The sequence below is a fragment of the Mesoplodon densirostris genome, chromosome 2 (genome assembly GCF_025265405.1).
Source record: "Mesoplodon densirostris isolate mMesDen1 chromosome 2, mMesDen1 primary haplotype, whole genome shotgun sequence".
NCBI lineage: Eukaryota > Metazoa > Chordata > Mammalia > Artiodactyla > Ziphiidae > Mesoplodon > Mesoplodon densirostris.
Genome location: NC_082662.1, coordinates 155,985,829 through 156,005,291, shown reverse-complemented (window position 1 = coordinate 156,005,291; position 19,463 = coordinate 155,985,829). Strand labels below are relative to the sequence as shown.

The following is a 19,463-nucleotide window of genomic DNA, read 5'->3' as shown; positions in this document are numbered from 1 at the left end:
AGATGAATGGATATAGAAAAAATGTGTGTGTGCGTATGTATGTATGTATGTATACACACACACACACATACATTTTTTTCTGTATCCATTCATCTGTTGATGAACACAGGTTATTTCTTATCTTGGCTATTGTGAATAATGCTGCAGTGAACATGGGAGTGCAGATATCTTTTCAAGTTAGTGTTTTCATTATCTTTGGATAAATGCCCAGAAGTGGAATTGCTGGATCATATAGTAGATGTATTTTTAATTTTTTGAGGAACCTCCATACTGTTTTCCATAGTGGTTGCACCAATTGATATTCCCACCAATGATACACAAGGGTTCCCTTTTCTCCACAGCCTTACCAGCACTGGTTATTTCTTGTCTATTTAATGATAGCCATCCTAAGAGGTATGAGGTGGTATCCATGCCTGTTATGATTTCCATAATATCCCCCATGATTAGTGATGTTGAGCACCTTTTTGTCTACCTGTTGGCCACTTGTATGTCTTCTTTGGAAAAATGTCAATTCAGATCTGCCCATTTTTTAATTGGATTATTTTTTTGCTATTGAGTTGTATGAGTTCTTTATATATTTTGGACACTAACCCCTTATCAGATATGTGATTTGCAAATATTTTCTCCCATTCAGTAGGTTGCTGTTTTGTTTTGTTTTATTTATTTATTTATTTATTTGGCCACACTGGGTCTTAGTTGTGCCACACAGGATCTTCGTTGCTGCGTGCAGGATCTTTAGGTGTGGCATGCCAGCTCTTTTAGTTGCGGCATGTGGGCTGTTAGTTGCAGCATGCGGGATCAAGTTCCCTGACCAGGGATCGAACCTGGGCCCCCTACATTGGGAGCACAGAGTCTTAACCACTGGACCTCAGTGAAATCCCTGCCTTTTTGTTTTGTTGATGGTTTCCTTTGCTGTGCAGGAGCTTTTTGGTTTGATGTAGTTCCACTTGTTTATTTTGATTTTGTTGCCTTAGCTTTTGGTGTCCAATCCAAAAAATATTTGCTAAGACTAATGTCAAGTAACTTACCACCTATGTTTTCTTCTAGGAATTTTATGGTTTCAGGTCTTAAGTTCAAGTCTTTAATCCATTTTTTAAATTTTTTTATTTTCTATTAGAGTATAGTTGATTAACAATATTGTATTAGTTTCAGGTGTACAGCAAAGTGATTCAGTTATACATATACATGTATCTATCCTTTTTCAAATTCTTTTCCCTTTAGGTTATTACACAATATTGAGCATAGTACCTTGTGCTATACAATAGGTCCTTGTTGGTTATCTATTTTAAATATAGTAGTGTGTATATATCAATCCCAAGCTCCCAGTTTATGCCCCCCCCCCACCTTTCTCCTTTGGTAACCATAAGTTTATTCTCTAAGTCTGTGAATCTGTTTCTGTTTTGTAATAAGTTCATTTGCATCATTTTTTTGATTCCACATATAAGTGATATTATATGATATTTGTCTTTCTCTGTCTGACTTACTTCACTTAGTATGATAATCTCCAGGTCCATCCATTATTTCATTCTTTAATGGATGAGTAATATTCCACTGTATGTATGTACCACATCTTCTTTATCCAACCCTCTGTTGATGGACATTTAGGTGCATGAGTTTATCTCTGGGCTTTCTATCCTGTTCTGTTGATCTATATTTGTTTTTGTGCCAGTACCATACTGTTTTGATGACTGTAGCTTTGTAGTATAGTCTGAAGGCAGGGATCCTGATTCCTCCATCTCTGTTATCCTTTCTTAAGATTGCTTTGGCTATTTGGGGTCTTCTGTGTCTCCATACAAATTATAAAATTTTTTGTTCTATTTCTGTGAAAAAATGCCATTGGTACAATAATTTGATAGGGATTGCATTGAATCTGTAGATTGCCATGGGTAGTATAGGCGTTTTGACAATATTGATCCTTCTAATATAAGAACATGGTATATCTTTACATCTGTTTGTGTCATCTTTGATTTCTTTATCAGCATCTTACAGTTTTTGGAGTACAGGTCTTTTGGCTCCTTAAGTAAGTTTATTCCTAGGTATTTTATTCTTTTTGATGCAATGGTAAATGGGATTGTTTCTTTAACTTCCCTTTCTGATCTTTTGTTGTTAGTGTATAGAAATGCAACAGATTTCTGTGTATTAATTTTGTATCCTGTCACTTTACCAAATTCATTGATGAGCTCTAGTAGTTTTCTGGTAGCATCTTTAGGATTTTCTGTGTATCGTATCATGTAATCTGCAAACAGTGATGGTTTTACTTCTTTTCCAATTTGAATTCCTTTTCTTTTTATATCTTTTTCTTCTCTCATTGCCATGGTTAGGACTTCCAAAACCTATGTTGAATAAAAGTGGCGAAAATGAGGGGGCTTCCCTGGTGGTGCAGTGGTTAAGAATCCGCCTGACAATGCAGGGGACACGGGGTCAAGCCCTGGTCTGGGAAGATCCCACATGCCACAGAGCAACTAAGCCCATGCGCCACAACTACTCAGCCTGCGCTCTAGAGCCCATGAGCCACAACAACTGAGCCCATGTGCCATAGCTACTGAAGCCCGTGCTCCACAACAAGACAAGCCACCACAATGCAAGACCGCACACTGCAATGAAGAGTAGACCCCGTGTTATCTATTTTATACATATTAGTGTATATGTGTCAATCCCAATCTCCCAATTCATCCCACCCTGCCCCACCCCTCCACTGCTTTCCCCCCTTGGTGTCTGTACGTTTGTTCTCTACTTCTATGTCTCTGTTTCTGCCTTGCAAACTGGTTCATCTGTACCATTTTTCTAGATTCCATATATATGCGTTAATATACGATATTTGTTTTTCTCTTTCTGACTTACTTCACTCTGTATGACAGTCTTTAGGTACATCTACATCTCTATAAACGACCCAATTTCGTTCCTTTTTATGGCTGAGTAATATTCCATTGTATATATGTGCCACATCTTCTTTATCCATTCATCTGCTGATGGGCATTTAGGTTGCTTCCATGACCTGGCTGTTGTAAATAGTGCTGCAGTGAACATCAGGGTGCATGTGTCTTTTTGAATTATGGTTTTCTCTGGGTATATGCCCAGTAGTGGGATTGCTGGGTCATATGGTAATTCTATTTTTAGTTTTTTAAGGAACCTCCATACTGTTCTCCACCGTGGCTGTATCAATTTACATTCCCACCAACAGTGCAAGAGGGTTCCCTTTTCTCCACACCCTCTCCAGCATTTGTTGTTTGTAGATTTTCTGATGATGCCCATTCTAACTGGTGTGAGGTGATACCTCATTGTAGTTTTGATTTGCATTTCTCTGATAATTAGTGCTGTTGAGCAGCTTTTCATGTGCCGCTTGGCCATCTGTCTGTCTTCTTTGAAAAAATGTCTATTTAGGTCTTCTGCCCATTTTTGGATTTTTGTTTTTTTAATATTGAGCTGTATGAGCTGTTCATATATTTTGGAGATTAATCATTTGTCCATTGATTTCATTTGCAAGTATTTTCTCCCAATCTGAGGGTTGCCTTTCGTCTTGTTTATAGTTTCCTTTGCTGTGCAAAAGCTTTTAAGTTTCATTAGGTCCCATTTGTTTATTTTTGTTTTTATTTCCATTACTCTAGGAGATAGGTCAAAAAAGATCTTGCTGTGAATTATGTCAAACAGTGTTATTCCTATGTTTTCCTCTAAGAGTTTTATGGAGTCCAGTCTTACATTTAGGTTTTTAATCCATTTTGTTTTGTTTTGTTTTTGTGGTACGCGGGCCTCTCACTGTTGTGGCCTCTCCCGCTGCGGAGCCCAGGCTCTGGACGCGCAGACTCAGTGGCCATGGCTCACAGGCTTAGCCGCTCCGCGGCATGTGGGATCTTCCCAGACCTGGGGCACGAACCCGTGTCTCCTGCATCGGCAGACGGACTCTCAACCACTGCGCCACCAGGGAAGCCCCTTTAATCCATTTTGAGTTTATTTTTGTGTATGGTATTAGGGAGTGTTCTAATTTCATTCTTTTACATGTGGCTATCCAGTTTTCCCAGCACCACTGATTGAAGAGACTGTCTTTTCTCCATTGTATATCCTTGCCTCCTTTGTCATAGATTAGTTGACCATAGGTGTGTGGGTTTATCTCTGGGCTTTCTGTCCTGTTCCATTGATCTGTATTTCTATTTTTGTGCCAATACCATATTGTCTTGATTACTGTAGCTTCATCGTATACTCTGAAGTCAAAGTCTGATTCCTCCAGCTCCGTTTTTTTCCCTCAAGATTGCTTTGGCTATTCGGGGTCTTTTGTGTCTCCATGCAAATTTTAAGACGTTTTGTTCTAGTTCCGTAAGAAATGCCATTGGTAATTTGATAGGGATTGCATTGAATCTGTAGATTGTTTTGGGTAGGATAGTCATTTTCACAATATTGAGTCTTCCAATCCAAGGACATGACATATTTTTCCATCTGTTTGTGTCATCTTTGATTTCTTTCATCAGTGTCTTATAGTTTTCTGAGTACAGGTCTTTTACCTCCCTAGGTTGGTTTATTCCTAGATATTTTATTGTTTTTGTTGCAGTGTTGAATGGGATTGTTTCCTTAATTTCTCTTTCTGATCTTTCGTTGATAGTGTATAGGTGTGCAAACTATTTCTGCACATTAATTTTGTATCCTGCAACTTTACCAAATTCATTGATTAGCTCTAGTAGTTTTCTGGTGGCATCTTTAGGATTCTCTATGTATAGTATCATGTCATCTGCAAACAGTGACAGTTTTGCTGCTTCTTTTCCAATTTGGATTCCTTTTATTTCTTTTTCTTCTCTGACTGCTGTAGCTAGGACTTCCAAAACTATGTTGAGTAATAGTGGCAAGAGTGGACATCCTTGTCTTGTTCCTGATCTTAGAGGAAATGGTTTCAGTTTTTCACTTAAGAATGATGTTTGCTGTGGGTTTGTCATATATGGCCTTTATTACGTTGAGGTAGGTTCCCTCTATGCCCACTTTCTGGAGAGTTTTTATCATAAATGGGTGGTGAATTTTGTCAAAAGCTTTTTCTGCTCTATTGAGATGATCATATGGCTTTTATTCTTGAGTTTGTTAACATGGTGTATCACATTGATTGATTTGTGTGTATTGAAGAATCCTTGCATCCCTGGGATAAATCCCACTTGATCATGGTGTATGATCCTTTTAATGTGTTGTTGGATTCTGTTTTCTAGTATTTTGTTGAGGATTTTTGCAACTATATTCATCAGTGATATTGGTCTGTAATTTTCTTTTTTGTAGTATCTTTGTCTGGTTTTGGTATCAGGATGATGGTGGCCTCGTAGAATGAGTTTGGGAGTGTTCCTTCCTCTGCAATTTTTTGGAAGAGTTTGAGAAGGATGGGTGTTAGGTCTTTTCTAAATGGTTGATAGAATTCACGTGCAAAGCCATCTGGTCCCGGACTTTTGTTTGTTGGAAGATTTTTCATCCCAGTTTCAATTTCATTACTTGTGATTGGTCTGTTCATATTTTCTGTGTCTTCCTGGTTCAGTCTTGGAAGGTTATACCTTTCAAGAATTTGTCCATTTCTTCAGGTTGTCCATTTTATTGGCATAGAGCTGCTTGTAGTAGTCTCTTATGATGGTTTGTATTTCTGCAGTGTCCGTTGTAACTTCTCCTTTTTCATTTCTAATTTCATTGATTTGAGCCCTCTCCCTTTTTTTCTTGATGAGTCTAGCTAAAGGTTTATCAATTTTGTTTATCTTTTCAAAGAACCAGCTTTTAGTTTCATTGATCTTTTCTACTGTTTTCTTCGTCTTTATTTCATTTACTTCTGCCCTGATCTTTATGATTTATTTCGTTCTACTAACTTTGGGTTTTGTTCTTCTTTCTCTAGTGCTTTAGGTATAAAGTTAGGTTGTTTGAAATTTTTCTTGTTTCCTGAGGTAAGATTGTATTGCTATAAACTTCCCTCTTTGAACTGCTTTTTCTGCGTCCTCTAGGTTTTGGATCATCATGCTTTCATTTTCATTTTTCTCTAGGTATGTTTTTATTTCCTCTTTGATTTCTTCAGTGATCCACTGGTTGTTTAGTAGCATACTGTTTAGCCTCCATGTGTTTGTGTTTTTAGTTTTTTTCCTGTAGAGTTCTAATCTCAGTGTTGTGGTTGGAAAAGATGCTTGATATTCTTTCAGTTTTCTTAAATTTACCGAGGGTTGCTTTGTGGCCCAGCATGTGATCAGTCTTGGAGAATGTTCCATGTGCACTTGAGAAAAATGTGTATTCTGCTGCTTTTGGATGGATTGCTCTATAAATATCAAGTAAGTACACCTGGTCTAATGTATCATTTAAGGCCTCTGTTTCTTTATTGATTTTCTGTCTGGATGATCTGTCCATTGATGAAAATGGGGTGTTAAAGTCCCCCACTCTTCTGTGTTACTGTCAGTTTCTCCTCTTATGGCTCTTAGTATTTGCTTTATATATTGAGGTGCTCCTTTTGTGTATCTAGGTACTCAAATATATAGTTGCATATATATTTATAATTGTTATATCTTCTTTTTGAATTGATCCCTTGATCATTATATAGTGTCTTTCTTTGTCTCTTGTAACAGTCTTTATTTTAAAATCCATTTTGTCTGATATGAGTATTGCTCCTCCAGCTTTCTTTTGATTTACACTTGCACGAAATACGTTTTTCCATCCCCTCACTTTCAGTCTGCATGTGTCTCTAGGTCTGAAATGGGTCTCTTATAGACAGCATATATACAGGTCTTGTTTTTGTATCCATTCAGCCAGTCTGTGTCCTTTGGTTGGAGCATTTAATCCATTTACATTTAAGGTAATCTTTTTTAATAAATTTATTTATTTTTTATTTATTTATTTTTGGCTATGTCGGGTCTTCGTTGCTGTGCTCAGGCTTTCTCTAGCTGTGGCGAGTGGGGGCTACTCTTCATCACGGTATGTGGGCTTCTCATTGCGGTGCCTTCTCTTGTTGTGGAGCACAGGCTCTAGGCACACGGGCGTCAGTAGTTGTAGCACGTGGACTCCGTAGTTGTGGCGCGCAAGCTCAGTAGTTGTGGCACACAGGCTTAGTTGCTCCATGGCATGTGGGATCTTCCCGGACCAGGGTTCGAACCTGTGTCCCCTGCATTGGCAGGCAGATTCTTAACCACTTCACCACCAGGGAAGTCCTATGGTAATTTTTTTTTTAAATTATTATTATTTTTGCGGTACGCGGGCCTCTCACTGTTGTGGCCTCTCCTGTTGCGGAGCACAGGCTCTGGACGCGCAGGCTCAGCGGCCATGGCTCACGGGCCCAGCCGCTCCGTGGCATGTGGGGTCTTCCCGGACCGGGGCACGAACCCATGTCCGCTGCATTGGCAGGCAGATTCTCAACCACTGTGCCACCAGGGAAGCCCCTATGGTAATTACTGATATGTATGTTCTTATTGCCATTTTGTTAATTGTTCTGGATTCGTTTTGTAGGTCTTTTTTCTTTCCTTTCCTCTTGTTCTCTTGTGATTTCATGACTAACATTAGTGTTGTTTTTGGATTCCTTTTTCTTTTGTGTATCTATTGTAGATTTTCAGTTTGTGGTTACCATGAGGTTTTGATATAACAGTCTATGTATAAACAAGATTGTTTTAAGCTGCTGGTCTTTTAATTTCAAATTCATTTCCAATATCCTGCATTTGTACTCACATTTTCTCATGATTGCTGGTTTTGATATCATATTTGTGTGTGGGTGATTTCCTACCTTTACTGTATGTTCACCTTTTCCAGTCAGCTTTTCCCTTCATAATTTTCTTGTTTCTAGTTGTGGCCTTTTCTATTCTGCCTAGAGAAGCCAAAAAGCTGGTCTGGTGGTGCTGAATTCTCTTAACTTTTGCTCGTTTGTAAAACTTATGATTTCTCTACTAAATCTGAATGAGAGCCTTGCTGGGTAGAGTATTCTTGGTTTTAGGTTCTTCCCTTTCTTCACTTTAAATACATCATGCCACTCCCTTCTGGCCTGCAGGGTTTCTGCTGAGAAATCAGCTGATAACCTTATGGAAATTCCCTCGTGTGTCATTTGTTGCTTTTAGTATTTTTTGTCTTTAATTTTTGTCAGTTTAATTACTGTGTGTCTCTGCATGTTCCTCCTTGCATTTATCCTGACTGGGACTCTCTATGCTTCCTGGACTTGGGTGACTGTTTTCTTTCCCATGTTAGGGAACTTTTCAGCTATTATCTCTTCAAATATTTTCTCAGGTCCTCTCTCTCTCTTATCCTTCTGGGACTCCTATAATGCGAATGTTGTTGCATTTAATGTTGTCCCAGAGGTATCTTAGATGGTCCTCTTTTCTTTTCATTCTTTTCTCTTTATTCTGTTCCATGGCAGTGATTCCCACCATTCTGTCTTGCAGCTCACTTATCCATTATTCTGCCTCAGTTATTCTGCTATTGATTCCTTCTAGTGTATTTTTTATTTCCGTTATTGTATTGTTCATCTGTCTGCTTTTTTTTTCTTTTTACTTTTATGAGGATTCCCTTCCTCACTTTGTAACAGATTCTTTTTTTTTGAATTTATTAATTTATTTATTTTTGGCTGTGGTGGGTCTTCGTTTCTGTGCGAGGGCTTTCTCTAGTTGCGGCATCCGGGGGACACTCTTCATCGTGGTGTGCGGGCCTCTCCCTCTCTCACTGCAGCGCAAAAGCTCCAGATGCAGGCTTAGTAGTTGTGGCTTACGGGCCTAGTTGCTCCGCAGCATGTGGGATCTTCCCAGACCAGGGCTCGAACCCGTGTCCCCTTCATTGACAGACAGATTCTCAACCACTGCGCCACCAGGGAAGCCTGGTCTGCTTATTCGTTAGTTCTTTTAGGTGTCTGTTAAACGTTTCTTATATCTTCTAGATCTGTGCTTCAATTCTTTTTTTTTTTTACACATTTATTGGAGTATAATTGCTTTACACTGGTGTGTTACTCTCTGCATTATAACAAAGTGAGTCAGTTATACATAAACATGTGCTCTCATATCTCTTCCCTTTGCATCTCCCTCCCTCCCACCCTCCCTATCCCACCCCTCCAGGAGGTCACAAAGCACCGGGCTGATCTCCCTGTGCTATGAGGCTGCTTCCCACTACCTATCTACCTTACGTTTGATAGTGTATATGTGTCCATGCCTCTCTCTCGCTTTGTCACAACTTACCCTTCCCCCTCCGCATATCCTCAAGTCCATTCTGTAGTAGGTCTGTGACTTTATTCCTGTCTTACCCCTAGGTTATTCATGACATTTTTTTTTCTTAAATTCCATATATATGTGTTAGCATACAGTATTTGTCTTTCTGATTTACTTCACTCTGTATGACAGATTTGATGTCTATCCACCTCATTAAAAATAGCTCAATTTCGTTTCTTTTTATGGCTGCGTAATATTCCATTGTATACATGTGCCACATCTTCTTTATCCATTCACCTGATGATGGACACTTAAGTTGTTTCCATTTCCTGGCTATTGTAAATAGAACTGCAATGAACATTTTGGTACATGACTCTTTTTGAATTATGGTTTTCTCAGGGTATATGCCCAGTAGTGGGATTGCTGGGTCATATGGTAGTTCTATTTTTAGTTTTTAAGGAACCTCCATACTGTTCTCCATAGTAGCTGTACCAATTCACATTCCCACCAGCAGTGCAAGAGTGTTCCCTTTTCTCCACACCCTCTCCAGCATTTATTGTTTTGAGATTTTTTTTTTACGACTGTCTTGGAGTATAATTGCTTCACAGTGGTTTATTACTTTCAGCTTTATGACACAGTGAATCAGTTATACATATACATCTGTTCCCGTACCCCTTCCCTCTTGCGTCTCCCTCCCTCCCACCCTCCCTATCCCACCCCTCCAGGCGGTCAGAAAGCACCGAGCTGATCTCCCTGTGCTGCGTGGCTGCTTCCCACTACGTATCTACCTTATGTTTGGTAGTGTATATATCCATGCCTCACTCTCGCTTTGTCACAGCTTATCCTTCCCCCTCCCCATATCCTCAAGTCCATTCTCAAGTAGGTCTGTGTCTTTATTCCTGTTTTACCCCTAGGTTCTTCATGAAATTTTTTTTCTTAAATTCCATATATATGTTAGCATTCGGTATTTGTCTTTCTCATTTTGACTTACTTCACTCTGTATGACAGATTCTAGGTCTATCCACATCATTACAAATAGCTCAATTTCGTTTCTTTTTCTGGCTGAGTAATATTCCATTGTATACATGTGCCACATCTTCTTTATCCATTCATCGGATGATGCACACTTTAGTTGTTTCCGTCTCCAGTCTATTGTAAATAGAGCTGCAATGAACGTTGTGGTACATGACTCTTTTTGAATTATGGTTTTCTCAGGGAATATGCCCAGTAGTGGGATTGCAGGGTCACATGGTAGTTCTATTTTTAGTTTTTTAAGGAACGTCCATACTGTTCTCCATAGTGGCTGTACTAATTCACATTCCCACCAGCAGTGCAAGAGTGTTCCCTTTTCTCCACACCCTCTCAGCATTTATTCTTTCTCCATTTTTATTTTTTTGCAACTTTATTGGTGTATCATTGCTTCACAATTCTGTATTAGTTTATGCTTCGTAAAAAAGTGAATCAGTTATACATAAACATCTGTTCCCATATCCCTTGCCTCTTGCGTCTGCCTCCCTCCCACCCCTCCAGGCGGTCAGAAAGCACCGAGCTGATCTCCCTGTACTACGTGGCTGCTTCCCACCAGCTATCTACCTTACGTTTGGTAGTGTATATATGTCCATGCCTCTCTCTTGCTTTGTCACAGCTTACCCTTCCCCCTCCCCATATCCTGAAGTCCATTCTCAAGTCGTCTGTGTCTTTATTCCTGTTTTACCCCTACGTTCTTCATGACATTTTTTTCCCTTAAATTCCATATATATGTGTTAGCATACAGTATTTCTCTTTCTCTTTCTGTCTTACTTCACTCTGTATGGCAGACTCTAGATCTATCCACCTCATTACCAATAGCTCAATTTCGTTTCTTTTTATGGATGTGTAATATTCCATTGTTTATATATGCCACATCTTCTTTATCCAATCATCAGGTGATGGCCACTTAGGTTGTTTCCATCACTGGGCTATTGTAAATAGAACTGCAATGAAAATTTTGGTACATGACTCTTTTTGAATTATGGTATTCTCCGGGTATATGCCCAGTAGTGGGAGTGCAGAGTCATATGGTATTTCTATTTTTAGTTTTTAAGGAACCTCCATACTGTTCTCCATAGTAGCTGTACCAATTCACATTCCCACCGGCAGTGCAAGAGTGTTCCCTTTTCTCCTCACCCTGTCCAGCATTTATTGTTTTGAGATTTTTTTTTACGACTGTCTTGGAGTATAATTGCTTCACAGTGGTTTATTACTTTCAGCTTTATAACAAAGCAAATCAGTTATACATATACATCTGTTCCCATATCCCTTCCCTCTTGTGTCTCCCTCCCTCCCACCCTCCCTATCCCACCCCTCCAGCCGGTCCCAGAGCACCGAGCTAATCTCCCTGTGCTATGTGGCTGCTTCCAACTAGCTATCTACTTTACGTTTGGTCGTGTATATATATCCATGCCTCTCTCTCGCCTTGTCACAGCTTACCCTTCCCCCTCCCCATATCCTCAAGTCCATTCTCAAGTAGGTCTGTGTCTTTATTCCTGTTTTACCCCTAGGTTCTCATGACATTATTTTTTCTTAAATTCCATATACATATGTTAGCATACGGTATTTGTCTTTCTCTGACTTGCTTCACTCTGTATGACAGACTCTAGGTCTATCTACCTCATTACAAATAGCTGAATTTCGTTTCTTTTTATGGCTGAGTAATATTCCATTGTATACATGCGCCACATCTTTATCCATTCATCGAATGATGGACACTTAGGTTGTTTCCATCTCCGGGCTATTGTAAATAGAGCTGCAGTGAACATTTTGGTACATGACTCTTTTTGAATTATGGTTTTCTCAGGGAATATGCCCAGTAGTGGGATTGCAGGGTCATATGGTAGTTCTATTTTTAGTTTTTTAAGGAACCTCTGTACTGTTCTCCATAGTAGCTGCACCAATTCACATTCCCACCAGCAGTGCAAGAGTGTTCCGTGTCCTGCACACACTCTCCAGCATTTATTGTTTCTAGATTTTTTTTTACCACTTTATTGGAGTATAATTTCTTCAGAATGCTGTATTAGTTACTGCTTTATAACAAAGTGAATGAGTTATACATGTACATCTATTCCCATATCCCTTCCCTCTTGCGTCTCCCTCCCTCCCACCCTCCCTATTCCACTCCTCTATGCGGTCAGAAAGCACCGAGCTGATCTCCCTGTGCTATGTGGCTGCTTCCCACTAGCTATCTACCTTATATTTGGTAGTGTATATATGTCCATAGCTCTCTCTCGCTTTGTCACAGCTTACCCTTCCCCCTCTCCATATCCTCAAGTCCATTCTCAAGTCGTCTGTGTCTTTATCCCTATTTTACCCCTACGTTCTTCATGACATCTTTTCCCCCTAAATTCCATATATACGTGTTAGCATACAGTATTTCTCTTTCTCTTCTGACTTACTTCACTCTGTATGGCAGACTCTAGATCTATCCACCTCATTACAAATAGCTCAATTTTGTTTCTTTTTATGGATGAGTAATATTCCATTGTTTATATATGCCACATCTGCTTTATCCATTCATCGGATGATGGACACTTAGGTTGTTTCCATCTCCGGGGTATTGTAAATAGAGATGCAATGAACATTTTTGTACATGACTCTTTTTGAATTATGGTTTTCTCAGGGTGTATGCCCAGTATTGGTATTGCAGGGTCATATGGGAGCTCTATTTTTAGTTTTTTAGGGAACCTCCATACTCTTCTCCTTACTGGCTGTACCAATTCACATTCCCACCAGCAGTGCAAGAGTGTTCCCTGTTCTCCAAACCCTCTCCAGCATTTATTGTTTCTAGATTTTTTTTTTACAACTTTATTGCAGGATAATTGCTTCACAATGGTGTATTCGTTTCTGCTTTATAACACAGTGAATCAGTTATACATATACATCTATTCCCATATCTCTTCCCTCTTGCGTCTCCCTCCCTCCCACCCTCCCCATCGCACCCCTCCATGCAGTCAGAAAGCAACGAGCTGATCTCCCTGTGCTACGTGGCTGCTTCCCACTACGTATCTACCTTACGTTTGGTAGTGTATATATGTCCATGCTTCACTCTCGCTTTGTCACAGTTTACCCTTCCCCCTCCGCATATCCTCAAGTCCATTCTCAAGTAGGTCTGTGTCTTTATTCCTGTTTTACCCCTAGGTTCTTCATGAAATTTTTTTTCTTAAATTCCATATATATGTTACCATTCGGTATTTGTCTTTCTCTGTTTGACTTACTTCACTCTGTATGACAAACTCTAGGTTTATCCACTTCATTACAAATAGCTCAATTTCGTTTCTTTTTCTGGCTGAGTAATATTCCATTGTATACATGCGCCACATCTTCTTTATCCATTCATCGGATGATGGACATTTAGGTTGTTTCCATCTCCGGGCTATTGTAAATCGAGCTGCAATGAACATTTTGGTACATGACTCTTTTTGAAGTATGGTTTTCTCAGGGAATATGCCCAGTAGTGGGATTGCAGAGTCATATGGTAGTTCTATTTTTAGTTTTTTAAGGAACCTCCGTTCTGTTCTCCATAGTAGCTGTACCAATTCACATTCCCACGAGCAGTGTAAGAGTGTTCCCTTTTCTCCACACCCTCTCCAGCATTTATTGTTTCTAGATTTTAATTTTTTTCAACTTTATTGGTGTATAATTGCTTCACAATGGTGTATTAGTTTCTGCTTTATAAAAAAGTGAATCAGTTATACATAAACCTCTGTTCCCATATCCCTTCCCTCTTGTATCTCCCTCCCTTCCACCCTCCCTGTCCCACCCCTCCAGGCGGTCACAAAGCACCAAGCTGATCTCCCTGTGCTACGTGGCTGCTTCCCACCAGCTATCTACCTTACGTTTGGTAGTGTATATATGTCCATGCCTCTCTATCGCTTTGTCACAGCTTACCCTTCCCCCTCCCCATATCCTGAAGTCCATTCTCAAGTCGTCTGTGTCTTTATTCCTGTTGTACCCCTACGTTCTTCATGACATTTTTTCCCCTAAATTCCATATATGTGTGTTAGCATACAGTATTTCTCTTTCTCTTTCTGACTTACTTCACTGTGTATGGCAGACTCTAGGTCTATCCACCTCATTACAAATAGCTCAATTTCGTTTCTTTTTATGGCTGAGTAATATTCCATTGTATATATGTGCCACATCTTCTTTATCCATTCGTCCGATGATGGACACTTAGGTTATTTCCATCTCCGGGCTATTGTAAATAGAGCTGCAATGAACATTTTGGTACATGACTCTCTTTGAATTATGGTTTTCTCAGGGTATATGCCCAGTAGTGAGATTGCAGGGTCATATGGTAGTTCTATTTGTAGTTTTTTAAGGAACCTCCATACTGTTCTCCATAGTAGCTGTACCAACTCACATTCCCACCAGCAGTGCAAGAGTGTTCCCTTTTTTCCACACCCTCTCCAGCATTTACTGTTTCTAGATTTTTTTTTTTACAACTTCATTGGAGTATAATTGCTTCACAATGGTGTATTACTTTCTGCTTTATAACACAGTGAATCAGTTATACATCTATTCCCATATCCCTTCCCTCTTGCGTCACCCTCCCTATCCCACCCCTCCAGGCGGTCACAAAGCACCGAGCTGATCTCCCTGTGCTACGTGGCTGCTTCCCACTAGCTATCTATCTTATGTTTGGTAGTGTATATATGTCCATGGCTCTCTCTCGCTTTGTCACAGCTTACCCTTCCCCCTCCCCATATCCTCAATTCCATTCTCTAGTAGGTCTGTGTCTTTATTCCCGTTTTACCCCTAGGTTCTTCATGACTTTTTTTTCTCTTAAATTCCATATATATGTGTTAGCATACAGTATTTGTCTTTCTATTTCTGACTTACTTCCCTGTGTATGAGAGACTCTATGTCTATCCAACTCATTACAAATTGCTCACTTTCGTTTCTTTTTATGGCTGAGTAATATTCCATTGTATATATGTGCCACATCTTCTTTATCCATTCATCCGATGATGGACACTTAGGTTGTTTCCATCTCCGGGCTATTGTAAATAGAGCTGCAATGAACATTTTGGTACATGTCTCTTTTTGAATGATGGTTTTCTCAGGGTATATGCCTAGTAGTGGGATTGCTGGGCCAGATGGTAGTTCTATTTTTAGTTTTTTAAGGAACCTCCATACTGTTCTTCATAGTGGCTGTACCAATTCACATTCCCACCAGCAGTGCAAGAGTGTTCCCTTTTCTCCACACCCTCTCCAGCATTTATTGTTTTGAGATTTTTTTTTTACGACTGTCTTGGAGTATAATTGCTTCACAGTGGTTTATTACTTTCAGCTTTATGACACAGTGAATCAGTTATACATATACATCTGTTCCCATATCCCTTCCCTCTTGTGTCTCCCTCCCTCCCACCCTCCCTATCCCACCCCTCCAGCCGGTCCGAGAGCACCGAGCTAATCTCCCTGTGCTATGTGGCTGCTTCCCACTAGCTATCTACTTTACGTTTGGTCGTGTATATATATCCATGCCTCTCTCTCGCCTTGTCACAGCTTACCCTTCCCCCTCCCCATATCCTCAAGTCCATTCTCAAGTAGGTCTGTGTCTTTATTCCTGTTTTACCCCTAGGTTCTCATGACATTATTTTTTCTTAAATTCCATATACATATGTTAGCATACGGTATTTGTCTTTCTCTGACTTGCTTCACTCTGTATGACAGACTCTAGGTCTATCTACCTCATTACAAATAGCTGAATTTCGTTTCTTTTTATGGCTGAGTAATATTCCATTGTATACATGCGCCACATCTTTATCCATTCATCGAATGATGGACACTTAGGTTGTTTCCATCTCCGGGCTATTGTAAATAGAGCTGCAGTGAACATTTTGGTACATGACTCTTTTTGAATTATGGTTTTCTCAGGGAATATGCCCAGTAGTGGGATTGCAGGGTCATATGGTAGTTCTATTTTTAGTTTTTTAAGGAACCTCTGTACTGTTCTCCATAGTAGCTGCACCAATTCACATTCCCACCAGCAGTGCAAGAGTGTTCCGTGTCCTGCACACACTCTCCAGCATTTATTGTTTCTAGATTTTTTTTTACCACTTTATTGGAGTATAATTTCTTCAGAATGCTGTATTAGTTACTGCTTTATAACAAAGTGAATGAGTTATACATGTACATCTATTCCCATATCCCTTCCCTCTTGCGTCTCCCTCCCTCCCACCCTCCCTATTCCACTCCTCTATGCGGTCAGAAAGCACCGAGCTGATCTCCCTGTGCTATGTGGCTGCTTCCCACTAGCTATCTACCTTATATTTGGTAGTGTATATATGTCCATAGCTCTCTCTCGCTTTGTCACAGCTTACCCTTCCCCCTCTCCATATCCTCAAGTCCATTCTCAAGTCGTCTGTGTCTTTATCCCTATTTTACCCCTACGTTCTTCATGACATCTTTTCCCCCTAAATTCCATATATACGTGTTAGCATACAGTATTTCTCTTTCTCTTCTGACTTACTTCACTCTGTATGGCAGACTCTAGATCTATCCACCTCATTACAAATAGCTCAATTTTGTTTCTTTTTATGGATGAGTAATATTCCATTGTTTATATATGCCACATCTGCTTTATCCATTCATCGGATGATGGACACTTAGGTTGTTTCCATCTCCGGGGTATTGTAAATAGAGATGCAATGAACATTTTTGTACATGACTCTTTTTGAATTATGGTTTTCTCAGGGTGTATGCCCAGTATTGGTATTGCAGGGTCATATGGGAGCTCTATTTTTAGTTTTTTAGGGAACCTCCATACTCTTCTCCTTACTGGCTGTACCAATTCACATTCCCACCAGCAGTGCAAGAGTGTTCCCTGTTCTCCAAACCCTCTCCAGCATTTATTGTTTCTAGATTTTTTTTTTACAACTTTATTGCAGGATAATTGCTTCACAATGGTGTATTCGTTTCTGCTTTATAACACAGTGAATCAGTTATACATATACATCTATTCCCATATCTCTTCCCTCTTGCGTCTCCCTCCCTCCCACCCTCCCCATCGCACCCCTCCATGCAGTCAGAAAGCAACGAGCTGATCTCCCTGTGCTACGTGGCTGCTTCCCACTACGTATCTACCTTACGTTTGGTAGTGTATATATGTCCATGCTTCACTCTCGCTTTGTCACAGCTTACCCTTCCCCCTCCGCATATCCTCAAGTCCATTCTCAAGTAGGTCTGTGTCTTTATTCCTGTTTTACCCCTAGGTTCTTCATGAAATTTTTTTTCTTAAATTCCATATATATGTTACCATTCGGTATTTGTCTTTCTCTGTTTGACTTACTTCACTCTGTATGACAAACTCTAGGTTTATCCACTTCATTACAAATAGCTCAATTTCGTTTCTTTTTCTGGCTGAGTAATATTCCATTGTATACATGCACCACATCTTCTTTATCCATTCATCGGATGATGGACATTTAGGTTGTTTCCATCTCCGGGCTATTGTAAATCGAGCTGCAATGAACATTTTGGTACATGACTCTTTTTGAAGTATGGTTTTCTCAGGGAATATGCCCAGTAGTGGGATTGCAGAGTCATATGGTATTTCTATTTTTAGTTTTTTAAGGAACCTCCGTTCTGTTCTCCATAGTAGCTGTACCAATTCACATTCCCACGAGCAGTGTAAGAGTGTTCCCTTTTCTCCACACCCTCTCCAGCATTTATTGTTTCTAGATTTTAATTTTTTTCAACTTTATTGGTGTATAATTGCTTCACAATGGTGTATTAGTTTCTGCTTTATAAAAAAGTGAATCAGTTATACATAAACCTCTGTTCCCATATCCCTTCCCTCTTGTATCTCCCTCCCTTCCACCCTCCCTGTCCCACCCCTCCAGGCGGTCACAAAGCACCAAGCTGATCTCCCTGTGCTACGTGGCTGCTTCCCACCAGCTATCTACCTTACGTTTGGTAGTGTATATATGTCCATGCCTCTCTCTTGCTTTGTCACAGCTTACCCTTCCCCCTCCCCATATCCTCAAGTCCATTCTCAAGTCGTCTGTGTCTTTATTCCTGTTGTACCCCTACGTTCTTCATGACATTTTTTCCCCTAAATTCCATATATGTGTGTTAGCATACAGTATTTCTCTTTCTCTTTCTGACTTACTTCACTGTGTATGGCAGACTCTAGGTCTATCCACCTCATTACAAATAGCTCAATTTCGTTTCTTTTTATGGCTGAGTAATATTCCATTGTATATATGTGCCACATCTTCTTTACCCATTCATCCGATGATGGACACTTAGGTTGTTTCCATGTCCGGGCTATTGTAAATAGGGCTGCTATGAACATTTTGGTACATGACTCTTTTTGAATTACGGTTTTCTCAGGGTATATGCCCAGTAGTGGGATTGCAGGGTCATATGGTAGTTCTATTTGTAGTTTTTTAAGGAACCTCCATACTGTTCTCCATAGTAGCTGTACCAACTCACATTCCCACCAGCAGTGCAAGAGTGTTCCCTTTTTTCCACACCCTCTCCAGCATTTACTGTTTCTAGATTTTTTTTTTTACAACTTCATTGGAGTATAATTGCTTCACAATGGTGTATTACTTTCTGCTTTATAACACAGTGAATCAGTTATACATCTATTCCCATATCCCTTCCCTCTTGCGTCACCCTCCCTATCCCACCCCTCCAGGTGGTCACAAAGCACCGAGCTGATCTCCCTGTGCTACGTGGCTGCTTCCCACTAGCTATCTATCTTATGTTTGGTAGTGTATATATGTCCATGGCTCTCTCTCGCTTTGTCACAGCTTACCCTTCCCCCTCCCCATATCCTCAATTCCATTCTCTAGTAGGTCTGTGTCTTTATTCCCGTTTTACCCCTAGGTTCTTCATGACTTTTTTTTCTCTTAAATTCCATATATATGTGTTAGCATACAGTATTTGTCTTTCTATTTCTGACTTACTTCCCTGTGTATGAGAGACTCTATGTCTATCCAACTCATTACAAATTGCTCACTTTCGTTTCTTTTTATGGCTGAGTAATATTCCATTGTATATATGTGCCACATCTTCTTTATCCATTCATCCGATGATGGACACTTAGGTTGTTTCCATCTCCGGGCTATTGTAAATAGAGCTGCAATGAACATTTTGGTACATGTCTCTTTTTGAATGATGGTTTTCTCAGGGTATATGCCTAGTAGTGGGATTGCTGGGCCAGATGGTAGTTCTATTTTTAGTTTTTTAAGGAACCTCCATACTGTTCTTCATAGTGGCTGTACCAATTCACATTCCCCCCAGCACTGCAAGAGTGTTCCCTGTTCTCCACACCCTCTCCAGCATTTATTGTTTCTAGATTTTTTGATG

At 39.9% G+C, this 19,463-nt stretch overlaps 1 protein-coding gene across 1 annotated transcript in view; it reads left to right on the top strand.

Moving 5' to 3' along the window:
- Positions 1-19,463, top strand: part of TOR3A (torsin family 3 member A) — a 35,925-nt gene that overhangs the window by 5,083 nt on the left and 11,379 nt on the right. The gene's annotated exons all lie outside the window — the stretch shown is intronic.